The following is a 13774-nucleotide window of genomic DNA, read 5'->3' as shown; positions in this document are numbered from 1 at the left end:
TATAAAACATTTTCAATAAGTGTGCACTCATTTTTTACAATGAAGCCTTTAAATTTTAATTCATTTGAATTTTGTCACCCAAAGTTCAATACTTGCTTAAAAGAAGATAACTTATATTAATTAGTCATTTTAGATTATAAATTGGCTCCTTGCTAAATTTTAACGTTTAATTCAGCATCTCAAACTTCGGGTTCATGTATTTCCAATGATGCACAATATTTATCGACACAATTATTTTGTGCAAAATATTTACATGAATGTTAAATGATGTCCCTTTTAACATTTTAAATGGGACAATTCCTTTAGGTTGATACATTAATCTACTTTTTATATGGCACAACTTTGGTACCTTTGTAAACGCTTATCAACAAAGAAACCAAGCAAAATTCCATTTCTATTTTGTGGTCTTTAAAATAAATGTCCCATATGCTGTTAAATCATTGCGCTCAAATAATGTCGGAATAAGAAATGTGCAACACTGAAACAATTAATTCAACAAAACAAAGTTCATCTACCGCCATATCTTTCATAAAAGAAAGCTGTGAAAATATCTTTTATCAGATAAATCTTCGTTTTATCTGTACTAAATAGGCTTGAAAATCCAATAATTCGGAAAATTGAATAAAGCAGAGCAACCATATGTGATTAATTGACATCGAAGACATTTGATTTTCTACAAATATTTTGAACACTTCTTTAGAAAATTGTATGCCAATGGTGATGTGATACAATTTGAGAACATCACTTTTAACAGCAGCAGCATGCTTCACTTGCAATATCTTCCGAAGGTCAGAATGCACTTGAAAATAGTTCAAGACGAATTTCTCAGAGCCTTATTTGATTTTTCCCATCCGAAACTGAAATAGCGTCTTGTTATAATGAAGCAATCTGAAAAAAAAAATCACTATATTTAGATGAGCAACGAATCCATTATAAGTAAAATCAAAAAAATAAATAGCATTGATAAAATACAAAGGCTCCTGACAAAAAAAATAACCTAATTCGGAAAAGAGGCAGCGGATTACCAATACAACGCGAGGGTGTTCGCACAAGCCAAATTAAACAACTTCAGACATACCAGATCCAGTGGAATAAAATGAAGTTCTGCTCAAGTCTTCCGTAGTAGTTTCCTCAAAATAAAGCTTTAAACATCGGATTTTTCGTTTCCAGAAATGATATACTGGTCTTCTATAATATGTTAATGATTTTCACCGTTTCATAATACAACAGAGCTCGATAATTGTCATTTATCTTTAAATAGGACTTCATTATCAAGAAAGTGAAATTAATTCCATCTTAGTAACTCAATTTCTCCTCTCCCCACCCGATTCATTGATAATTCCGTTTCTATATTTCAAAAATTCATAAAATATTTTTGCGTACCAACAAACGATACGTTTGATTTATTATAAACTAGCCGCCTTTGGCGACCAGCCGGTTCGCCAATCTTAATGTTCGTAAAACTTTAATAATTAAATATTTTATGCAATTTCTACTTTAATAGCTTCTTCAAAATATTTTAAAACTTCAAATTTTGATTATCATATAATTCATTCATAATATTATAGAGGCCTTCAGTCATAACGTAATATGCATCTCTCATTTTCTGTTAGCACCCGTAGAATTTATGCTTTAAATTAAAGTGGAAAGAATTGATCTTCAATTAATATAATATTTTTTACTGAAACAAAGCATTTTTTTTATAATCTGATTACTGAAAATAGTCACTCAGCGTTTAAACTTTATGGGCACTAAAGAATATCTTTTTAAATTTATGTAATATCTCAAGAGTTGGTCAACAAATTTTCTTGGATTCATTATGAGCAGATCGATTCATTAACAATGTTTAAATTTAAATGCATCAAACACTAAGAAAATAAAACGAATCGTTTAAAATAAACGGTTGAAAACAGGTTTTAAAAAAACTACTTAAAAAACGATGTACTTAAAACTATAAGCATATACAAAAAATATATAACATAAATACAATTTACTTACAAAAGCATGCAACTAACCCAAAAATAATTTAAATCATCCATTGATAACGTTGTCATGGCAACAATCAGAACAGAATGCGCATGCGTGAATTTTCTTCGCCGGTTACGTAACGCAAATACGTGATTTTTTCTACGCCAGTTGGGGTAACGCTATGCGGATTAGAAATTTTTAATTTCCTTTATTCTGTTTTATTTTAATTCAAAAGTACTTCAGAATGAATCTGAAAGATTGATTCATTAATAATGTTTAATTTTAAATGCATCAAACATTAAGAAAATAAACAGAACCGATTGAAATAATCCGCCGGAAAATTTTAACCCTAGCCTCATTACTGTTGGGAGAAAAAAAAACTGAAGCCTTTCTCGTTTGGCGTTGGGGATAATGGAAGATTTTTTTTTTTTGCGGAAAAGTTGGCGGTGGGGAAAATGGAAGATTTTTTTGGCGGGAAAGTTAGTTTTTAATTAATAATTAAAATTCTAATTAAAAATTCGAAAAAAGAAACCCCAGGTGCACATTCCCAACCTCCAAGGTATACATGTACCAAATTTGGTAGCTGTATGTCAAACGATCTGGCCTGTAGAGCGCCAACACACACACACACACACACACACACACACACACACACACACACACACACACACACATTGAGCTTTATTATAAGTATAGATTAAAACAATTGATGGTGTGATCATGACATTATATGAACATTTAAGCGCGCAGTTCACTTTTAAACAATTTAAAGTATTTGTGACACCCGTATGTTAAAACAAGCAAGAAAACATTTCGTGAAAGTAAAAAATTTAAATTTCAAATTATTAAACAATGATTTTTTATAATTTAACTTTATTTAGGAAAATGGTTTAAATGACATTTCGAAAAAGATTTCATTTTTTTAATTTTTGGAAATAGCTGCATTTTGTAATTTACGAAAATGCTTAATTGTCCGTAGACTAAATAGTTTTACTAAACCTTCCAAGCACAAGATTGTATTCTTAAATATTCAAGTTAATCTATTCCGAATGAGAAACTGATAGCAGCAACTGAATGATTTCTGAAGCATAAAAAACGCTCAACTACCCAATTGTTATCTAAATTACTAACCAATAAGTTTTTGCGAAATTTTCTAAACCAAAACGCATATAATTTTGTTTAATGAAGTTTAATAATTTATATAATCCGCACAATCTTTTAGTTATCCCTGGGGAACTCAGCATTCAGTCAAAACAACTGAAGTGTTGATCTTCGCTTAACTGGTAGAAAACGAAGTTTTTAGATCATAATTCTGCGTTTCATGATTTTGGATATTCTGGATACAAGTAGTATTTTCCAAATATTGAATTCTAAATTATAAACTTATATAATGAACATGTTCTTACGATATCGTTTCCAAATGGCAGCCTTGTTTCAACACCTTTATTAGAGCTGGATTTTCAACAGCGATTCTGGGCAGACTAGGCATCTGATTTAAGTCGTAGGAATGGTGGACCTCCGTATAGGTCAGTGAAAATACTCTTAGCCTAGTTGACACAAATCTGTAAGAAAAAGAATATGAATAAGAAATATTACTAAATGACTTAACAGTAAATTAATTATCAACTACAATACCTTTTTTATAAATTTAGAATATTAAAGATGTATTTTCGAAAAGTAGTAAAGAAGTAAAATGTAAATAGTAAAGAGCGAGTTAAAAAATAAAGAAGTTGTACTTAATGATCAGTCGTATTTCACTTCAGAGATCCTGCTAAATATTAAAATCCAACTGTTTTATTCTGTTGAAGAATATTAAAGCTATAATTTTTATTTATTTATTTTATTATTCAAAAATAGTAAATGCTTTATTAACTGTAGGTAAGGAAATTTAACGTATATATCCATTTCTAACGAGACTTTATAAATAATTTCAAAATAAATTTTTTACGAAGTTATATAAAAAAAATTTACGATTTAATAAATTGGTATTTTAAATTAAAAATAGCTAAATATTAAGTTGATCCTTTACTAACCTGTTATTTCTGTATAACGAAATATATTCAATTCGTTTTGCACAGAAATAAATTAATTATCCGATTAATAGGTTAAAAGACTTCCCGTAATATACATAAATTAGATTTGCAGTTTGCCTAAATTCGTCTTCTATTATGACTCAGCAACTTACCAAACTCTGAGACATCGTCACATTGATACCGACTCTGAACACATTTCTAGTGCAGTCACGAAAAACATAGATCTGTAAATTAGAATGTATTCATTCAACAGGTTGTTGAATGTTTATTATCCATTTCATTGGGATTTTCTTGGGACAACGGTTCTCTGTAGAGCATTTTGAATTTATCTGCAATAAAAGAGATTCACATGCTTAATATTATCCACGTTTCTTATTTAGAATATCAATGACGAGAAAAATATTCTCTACTTACCCGAAAATATTTTTACATTATTTGAAGACTCTTCCTCTTTGAAATCAGGGTGATTAATCTAAATCCTGCATCAATGAAATTCTTTTCTTGAAATTATTCAAAAGTTGAAGTTCAGCTAAAAGCAATTAAACAATTGAAAATTAATTTAAGAGACCAAGTGATGCGGACCAGCTAAATTTTTTTCCATAGATGAACAAAACTCAAGCTTACCTCCAATGTTGTTCGCAATTTCAATGTTCACAATTTATCTAGTTTTAAAAAATTCCGAATTCTTTCAATTGCCACTCTTTTCATTTTTTGCATTTGTAATAACAGAGTTAGAAGTTGATTGTCAGTGTGACCTTCGGCTTTGTCCTTCATTTAAATACCTTCGAAACTGCTTACTTCACAATTTAGAGTCAAATTTCTTTAATTCTTCTTTCTCCATTGCTTATCAACTATTTCGACAGACTTCATTGCAAAAAAATTCATCTCGTTGACCGGTGGAATCTAGAAATAATTTTATGTAGTTTCTCAATTAAAGCTTCATTTCATTTACAGTTACAAGAAACTCCAATATGAATATCAGGCATTTTTGTATCTATGTAGTTTCTTACTTGGATTGTATTTTTTGGTATAAACCAAAAGTAATAGTGGATTAAAATACATTCGGTTGAAATCCATGTAAACTAGTAGTATTGGTGTTTGAAGACCATTCTATTCTCACGGAGCTTCTTACAAAACGGGGAACACCTTCGAACACCCACGTCTGACCGACTCCTCCTTAAACGGCTCTCACTGCTCTTCTCTCTAAACATACCGGATTTTATTTCCACCTCGCCTGAATTTCTCTTTGGCGAATTTGAGTTCCTTATCACCCAATAGTTATTCAGCAATGCTGTCTCAACGGTATCCAATCGACCGTGGGAATGTCTGTTAACTATCCATCTTTGCAGCTGACCCTTCCTGAAACATGTTACAATTCACCGCTAACACCGGCTAATGTGCATCTGACTTCGAAACTTAATAACAATGGTTGTTGGTGATTAATCGTTCTTTGAAGATAAGAAAAGTACCTTCATGACAGAAAAAAAGTTTAACATACGGATGTTTCGACGTTCTACCTTGAAGACATGTCTGAATCGACGTAACACACACGTGATCCTTTATCTGGATACAAAAAAGTGACAGGATACAATGATTTCACTGGTGAAGAGAATCCCCAAATGACGGTCCTGAGGCACTGAAGAAACGAGTGGCTTTACATCTGGCCGGAATGCCAATTTTCATGCGAGAAAGATGGGGACAAGCGAAACTAGGGATTCCACTTACCTACAGTTCGTTCTCTAAGTACACATTGGTTCTTTCTATTCAAATGTGAAATAATTGAAAAATATTTGAACATTCATTCCTCCACAATACACTTAGTTACACCAAGCAAGACCGAGTAATTTTCAAATGAAATGACAAATTTAAGACATTTATCCAGATAACTTAACTATTCAATACTTCCCGAACATTAAATGGTTTAGAGAGGCCAAAATGACCAGTTTTCAAAAATGGTGCGGAATTGATCAAATTATCGAAAAAGAGGTCCATGAAATGATTTTCCTGCAATTGAAGGAAAATTTAATATTTCTTATACACACCAACGCCAGGAAAACTTCCAAATTAAACTTATTCTTAAAATCATTGAAAACACTTCAAGAAATAATTTTATTTCCAATTCGAATAATTCTCGCTGTTAATTTGATATTGACCTTTAACTATTAGTTCATCTCATTCATGCAGTAACTCGGCGTTTCTTTGATCGAAAGTATTAACGACCTGATTCGATTTCATGTCAGAGTAGTGCTAACCTATTTCAAAAGCTATTTGGAAGCATTTACAATTCTTCAAACTTGGTCCTGTATCTTTAATTGAGAATCAATTCTGTCTAACGTAATTGGATGCTTCATTTTACAACCTGGTACTATTTAAACATTCTTAAAATTAATGAAAAGGAAATTCCAGATTATGCACTTGCAATAAAAATCGTTTGAACCTTCAAAAACTGCGGGCGTTATATCCAAATGCAGCAACCGACGCAGAATATCCTGTTTGATAAAATATATGCCTCAAGAGTTTCCAAAATGAATATTCAATTTTCTAAAACTTTCAAATCGGGACTGTTTTATATCATTCAATTTAACACTGTAAATTTACTTTAAAATATGCATTTAATCAATAGAAGAGAATGAAAAATGCGAGAGCAATATGCTTCAGGAAATTTTGCGGAAGGGGAAGGGATGATTATTATAGGCAAATTTCTTGAGAAGAGGAATTCCTTTTCTTGCTATCTAGGACCGAGATAACGAAAAATTGCCATAATTAGAACTCAATGCGTGTTCTTTCTAGCATCATAAGGTCTGAAACGAATTGACGATTTTTATTTATATTAATTTTACCATTTTTTATTTACAAGACTGCTTAAGGCACAGATAGTTTATGGCAGACATAAATTCCATATCGTAATACAAAACTGACTATTGCTCATCGTTTCTATTCCCTTTGACATGAGTATTTGGATCTGGAGACTCAAGTTACGTTCCATCAAACCGCACATTCATTTAAGGCCCATTGTTTCCATATCAACAGCCCACATGAAACTGACTCGATCGTCGCATCGCCCGTACTCGTTTCACACACAAATATCTATTATTCGGCGAGTACCCAGATGCTCATGTAATGTTGATTTTACAAACGCGCATATCCCAAGTTCACCACCATAAATTCTCATCGTATGTCGTACTTTAACACATCACTTAACATACAGGAATCAGTGGAAAGCCTCCAATAAGTATATTTTTAACTTTTGAAAGACTTCTGTTCTTATTTTATATAGATGTTTTTCAACATTTTGATTTACTCACCCGCCCTCAAGTTTTGATTACTACTGTACCATCCAATTAGTTTTTGATGTACTATTTAAATCTGTTAACAAATACATAACAATTTTAATAGATATCTATTTAGATCAACTTTTCACGGGTTATCTAAAAATCTTATGATTGGAACGATATAGCCAATCGTATAGTCATAAATCATAACATTTGGGCTCTTGCACTGCTAAAATTAAATAGTCCAACCATTAATAAGCTCCGTGAGTTTAACCCAAAATTAAAAGGAAGTACGAAATTATTTACTGCACCTTTCGCTAAAATTAAAAGCTTTCTATAATTATGCATTCAAATTATTTTCAACTATAAACATTTGTTGGCTTAAGAGCTGAAATTTTAAGGAGTTTTCTGAAATCTGAGCATGAAAAATTATAACAGTTCAGTAATTATTTTACATCCTGACGCCAATTTTAAAATATTTAATTTTTAGTTTAGGTAATCAAATTATTTATCCTTACCCTACGGCCTATAGGTTCCAAAAACTGAAGTAACGAACGAAATAAGATTTCCATCACAATGTCTTCGTATTACTAATCAATTGTTATGAGACTTAACTCAGTATTGAAAAATTGCCAATCCTCTGACGGCTAGAAACATGAAGTCTGAGAAGAGATCTTGGCATAATTAAACTTTTGGTTTTTACATAAAATTTTGAATTGAAAATTATAACAGCTCTTCCATACTACCCATTTAAATTTAAAAATTTAAGCGTTGTATCATTCAATAGTTCTTTAATCAGTTATAGTATTGATCAACTCTTGCATCTTAGGTTTAAGCATTTCAACGGTCCGACAACAAAACGAAAAAACGATAGATTGAATGAATGTTTTTGTAAATGTTATTAATGTAATACTTAAACTACAGTCAATGTTATGCTTAACATTCGTTGACATTTACTCCTACTTCAAGTCACAATGTTATTCAGTCAAAGGCTTTTGAATAAGTGAAATATTTTGCCACAGAGAAAACCTAATTTTACGTTCTGGTCATGAAGATGTATAATACAACTTAAAAAGTATATTTAATGTACGACGATATCTGAAATTTCTACATCAAAAGACTTGCTTTATTTCACAATTAAAGACACGTGAGGAGGGGAGAGGGATTCTTTAGATTAAAACATTCTTTCAGAGAAAAATCAAGGACAAAAGCAAATTAATATATGTAGATCATAAATTTAAACTTCCTTTTTGCAACTAATTTCATCCCCTCCTTAAAAGGCCAAACACATTGCCTTTAATTCTTAAAATGCCTCAGTGTTATACAAAATGGAATTAAATACGTTTTCCAATCATTTGTTAAAATTAGTGAAAATTTCTCAGCTGATCTCCAAAGGCATTGCAAAAAATTGAACTTCTGTAATGAGCAGAGACAAATGAGAAAGATTTAAAAATTTGGGGATTTAATTATAAAGGCAAGCAGATACTGCGAACATGCTTTTTTTAGAAGTACGATAAAGAAATTAAATATATAATGAAACCTCATCATCGTAACTAAGTTGGAGAAATTTCGCTGTGTTGGTATTTATAAATACCTCGGTTTCTTTCGCAAAGCAAATCTAAAAAATAATTTTCTTTATTAAAAGTGAAATATTTTTGGTTATAAATTGAGGTTTATTAAGTGTTGAGGGAAAATTGTGAAAAGTCAAACTTTGGGGATCTTTTGTTTTGCAAATTTTTTTGGATGTAACAAAAACAATTACTCTACGTTATACACATGTTTCGCCAACAACTCGCTGCATCACATTCAAAGCCAAATCACGTCAACACTCACTCCATGATCTCTAACACCCTACCAGTTTCTTCACATCACATATATCAAAAACAATAATTCTGTGTTTCTACCACCATTCACACCATACACGCACATGCTTCCCAAAACCGACAACGACTTTCCATGTTCAAATATAAATCCATTTAGACATTTCATACTATTTTTCATACCAATGCATACATTCCAGTGCAACGCTTCTCGTTTCTGTTCATTTTTCATTCATTACTCATGATCCACGCCATCGCCACAGCCACATTCAACCGAGCTCCATGTCACAAACATGACCCAGGCCATCGCCACCGCCACATTCAACCGAGCTCCATGTCACACATGACCCGCGCCACCGCCACATTCAACCGAGCTCTATGTCACACACACGACCCACGCCATCGCCACCGCCACATTCAACCGAGCACCCTGTCACACACATGACCCACGCCATCGCCACCGCCACATTCAACCGAGCACCCTGTCACACACATGACCCACGCCATCGCCACCGCCACCGCCACATTCAACCGAGCACCCTGTCACACACATGACCCACGCCATCGCCATCATCAATAATTAAAAATCTTCCTCTCACGACTCGCCCCATTGGCGTCATTGCTATTAAACACCATTATCAGCCACATTTTGTATTCTTGCTCACTCATGACCCACCCAAATATAAACCCATTTGGAACTTTTTACACAAACATTACCCAGTAACATGCTCATTTGGTACACTTCTACAAACCAATAATCCACACACCCATTCCACCCATAATTCACCAAAATTATTCCTATTTCCCATATCCTCATTTAGACACTGACTTACCCTACTTAATTTTGGAGCCTATATTGCATATACTACACAAAGCATTTAACGTTGCATTTTATGCCGTGACTAAACATTCAAGCCGCATTTATCATCCTTCCAATTTCCTCCCCTTTGAATCCACATTTCTATACATGATATTCGTAAAAATAAGCACGAGGAATAGTAGGGGCGTTAATTGTTAATGTAATTTTATTATTTTATTTAATATTTTATGAAATATTTACTTTATTTAAGATAAATACAATAAAGGGATTTAAACCAAAGCTGCGTCAGGGCACTCGAACTATTAATCTCAAACCATTTTTGATTTCTATTACAATATTCACATTTTTTTTATGTTCAACTATCTTCTGATGAATGGATGAAACCACGAGTGTTAATAAAAAGACAAACTACCAAATTATATTTACACAGCTTCATTAAACAATTTCGTAATTTGCGCATCTAACAAGAATGGTTCTGGACAAATACTTGCATTATAATCTTGTGTATCCCCAGCGTCATATTCATGACATTCAAAAACCGAGTTACTTCCATACGAATTTTATTTCGTCTTTCTAATGCATTGAAGAGTATAATTCTGACAAAGTCACACTATTAAGGTCTTAAATAAGTTATTAGAATTGCGTAATAGCTGCCCATGTAGATTTGTTACAGAGGAAGACGAAATTCTTAAAATCTCAGTCATCCAAAACGATTAAACAATCTAATTGTTTTGGAAATTTGAATTACTAAAACAAAATGACTTCCTGAGAAATATAAAATTACTCTCTACCAGCCTGAAGATTGTTAATATGATAGCTTGTTAAAAGTTCGTTCATTCGAACAGCTCATAAAAGATGCGCCTATATCCCATATTAAATACACGCTAAACAAACATTAATTTCATTTTTAAAGTGAGAAACCAACTGCTTCATTGAAGTATTTTCGCAGTTTTAAGCATGCATATTTTTAGATAGTTATCATTTCATTTAAATCCCTGAACACTTCTTTACTATCTAATTAGGTGGCACTTAGTGTTAAGGGAATACAGTGTTCCGCTTCAGCTAAGAATCCAAAATACTTGGTTTTGTATCGTCATTTTTAATTATAACGTCACCGATTTGAATTTAGTTTAAGAAACGATAAATCGATGAACGTATCGATAACAGCTAAGAAGTTAATTTAAGAGTCGCTAGTAAGTATCATTACGATTAGTGATAAAGGATCTTATTTCCCGTTTAAAATATTTTCCACAATCTAAATAATTATCAGAACTTTCTTAGCTATTCAAGACCGAATAAAAAATATTTCCGATATATTTGTAGATGCCTTCAAATATAAACAATTCCTTAACAACCCAAGCTCAGAAAAATCCAACAAACCGCAATACATTTGTCGTTGACAAAGTAACCGACTGAAAAGTGCTATCTCGTGGTTAAAGAGATATATTCATATACGTTTCTATGACCAACAAACCCGATTCATTATAAACGTAGCTCCACTGACACCTTAAATCATGTCATTTACAAAGCTCAATATTGTCGATCTATAATCATGAAATACGGAAATTTAAAAATTTATATTTTTAGACTTTTAAATTCTAAAATTTATGTTATGTTGCATCCGGATGAGAAATTAAATAAAATCGAGCAACATTTAATACCTTTAATTCTGAGCAAAATGAAGAGCTGTTCAAAAACAGGATTTCAAGACTTTGCATAGCATCAAAATAAATTGCGAGATCCTTCTCAGAATTCGGTTTCTGTCCCAAAGCAGATTAGCAGCTTCAATCTAGTCAAGCTATTAACCATTTATAGATGCATGTCAAATCTTTCAGTCTTAATGTTAAATCCCAAAGATTAGATTTCATTCCCTATTGGGCAAAATGAGTTATAGAACACGAGATTTTACACGAGTTGTACAATGAAAATGTAATTTCTATGATAATATTTAAAAAGCAAAAGTCGAGTTGAAAGAGTTAACAAGCTCTTGTAAGATACGTTTTACAGCAATTAAAAATGTTTAAAGACACTCACTTGGCTTTTCATCAATAAAACTTGGTTTCATTAAAAAACCTTTTTTAAGCCTTAACCCTTTGACTACACATTTATTTGAAAGGATTTAAGTCCATTTAAGTTTTTTTGAACATGTGAAGGCAGTAGAGTTTGGGTAAAAATTGCTTACATTGTCATATAATATTATTCTGCATGATATTGAGAGGATTTAAGCTAATTAGAATTACAAAAAATAGAAACAAATTCAAAAAATGCGGAACATTCTGATACGTCAAATGTACCCAAAAGATTTAAGTTAAATTGTGTAATATTTCCAAGCCTCCTTTTTTCTACATCCTTCAATCGCCGTAGTATTGATTTCCCCGAAGTTTATAGCTTCGATATACAATTGAAGATTTACATTTAGTATAATAACGGTATAAAAAATTCACTAATATTTTAAAATTAGTTAATTGATATCTATCCAAATAAATTAACCTATACAAAATACAAATATCTAAATATTACAAGTAGAGAAATACTCGCATTTTTTTATGCCTATTTCGTTCCTCACAACGTGTTGGACAAGTTGAATACCGATATGCTGGGATTAAACACGAGCTACATTTTGGCCATATTTGGAGAAAAATATGAAACGACAAGAACTAAATTATGTATACATCCCGCAGAACTAAATTCTTCAAATTGACCTGCAGATACGCAATAAGACTATTCGGAGTTTAAATTTACAGAAAAGAATTTAATTAAATAAAGATCGATTATTACTAGATCAATGGGACAAATTCACTGATAAATTGTCAATATGAAATCTTTCAGCAGCTATTATAAGAACTGGATCCGAAAACATTTATCAGATTATCAAACTAAACTCAGTTACACTTAAAATTACTTAACTGCTTCTACTAAGATGTACGAGAAATGATAAATTTTCCTTCAATTGCAAGAAAATTATTCCATCAGACACCTTTCCCTGATAATTTGATCACCAACATTTTCAAAGAACTAAACCATTTTGGCCACTAAAACATTTTAATTATTCTAAAGTTTTTAGAATTACTTTACGATTACATATTACTATTCGCTAAACTAGGAAGAATTCTAATATGATAGCAAATTTTGGGTGACCAATACTCCAACAGTATGCGATCTTACTTGGTGTAGTCGAATGCAGTTCAGGCGAGACTGCCCTTTTGCTTATAGACACCATACTTTCTTTACGGGCTTTGACCTTTTATGTACAACTTTCTCCTGGCTCTTGATATTTACCAGATTCCACTTTTTCGAAAATATTGGCTTCAAAAGATATTTGCATATGTCTTGAGTAAACTACATGCGACTTGGTCTTGCTTTGAAATCCAAATTTTTTTATATCAACAGCTACATCTGAAAGGAAAACAATATTATTGAGACGTTGCGAAGAATAAAGATAGCTTATTTGATATATCAAGGTACTCATTCTTTGAAAGAGTTTCCGTTAAAATGACACGACACAGCTAAACTGATTGAATCAACAGTGCCAATATTCTCAGTATTCATCAGGAATAAAAGCGAATTATATCTTATAAGAAACTGGACTTTAAATACTAATGAAGCCTGAGTGAGAATATATTTAATATATGGATATTTAATAATATATTGCAAGAATATATATTAATAATTGTTTTTAAAGACGCTTAATAGTGCACTAAAAATAAGTCATTCGCTGACAATTGTTTTGCTTTTGATTTGTAATCAAATAAGAAATCTTGATTTCAATGTTTACATGTTCGAAATCTAATGCTTCAATGAATAGGGAACTAAAGATACCCAGTAAAATAATTCCGGAAATACAAATTCTTTCGCGGTCCC

The 13774-nt window shown here is 31.8% G+C and overlaps 1 long non-coding RNA gene across 1 annotated transcript; it reads right to left on the bottom strand.

Annotated features, from left to right (window-relative positions):
• Window positions 1–358: 358 nt before the first annotated feature.
• LOC129985252 (uncharacterized) lies at window positions 359–4304 on the bottom strand. The gene is made up of 3 exons (XR_008785547.1): window positions 4154–4304; window positions 3375–3530; window positions 359–888 (listed from the first exon to the last, which is right to left on the bottom strand). It is a non-coding gene; the product is annotated as an uncharacterized LOC129985252 (long non-coding RNA).
• Between the last annotated feature and the right edge of the window lie 9470 nt (window positions 4305–13774).

Source organism: Argiope bruennichi, chromosome 9 (assembly GCF_947563725.1).
Source record: "Argiope bruennichi chromosome 9, qqArgBrue1.1, whole genome shotgun sequence".
NCBI classification, from domain to species: domain Eukaryota; kingdom Metazoa; phylum Arthropoda; class Arachnida; order Araneae; family Araneidae; genus Argiope; species Argiope bruennichi.
The sequence above is the reverse complement of the archived record's forward strand: the minus strand, read 5'-3'. Positions and strand labels throughout refer to the sequence as shown.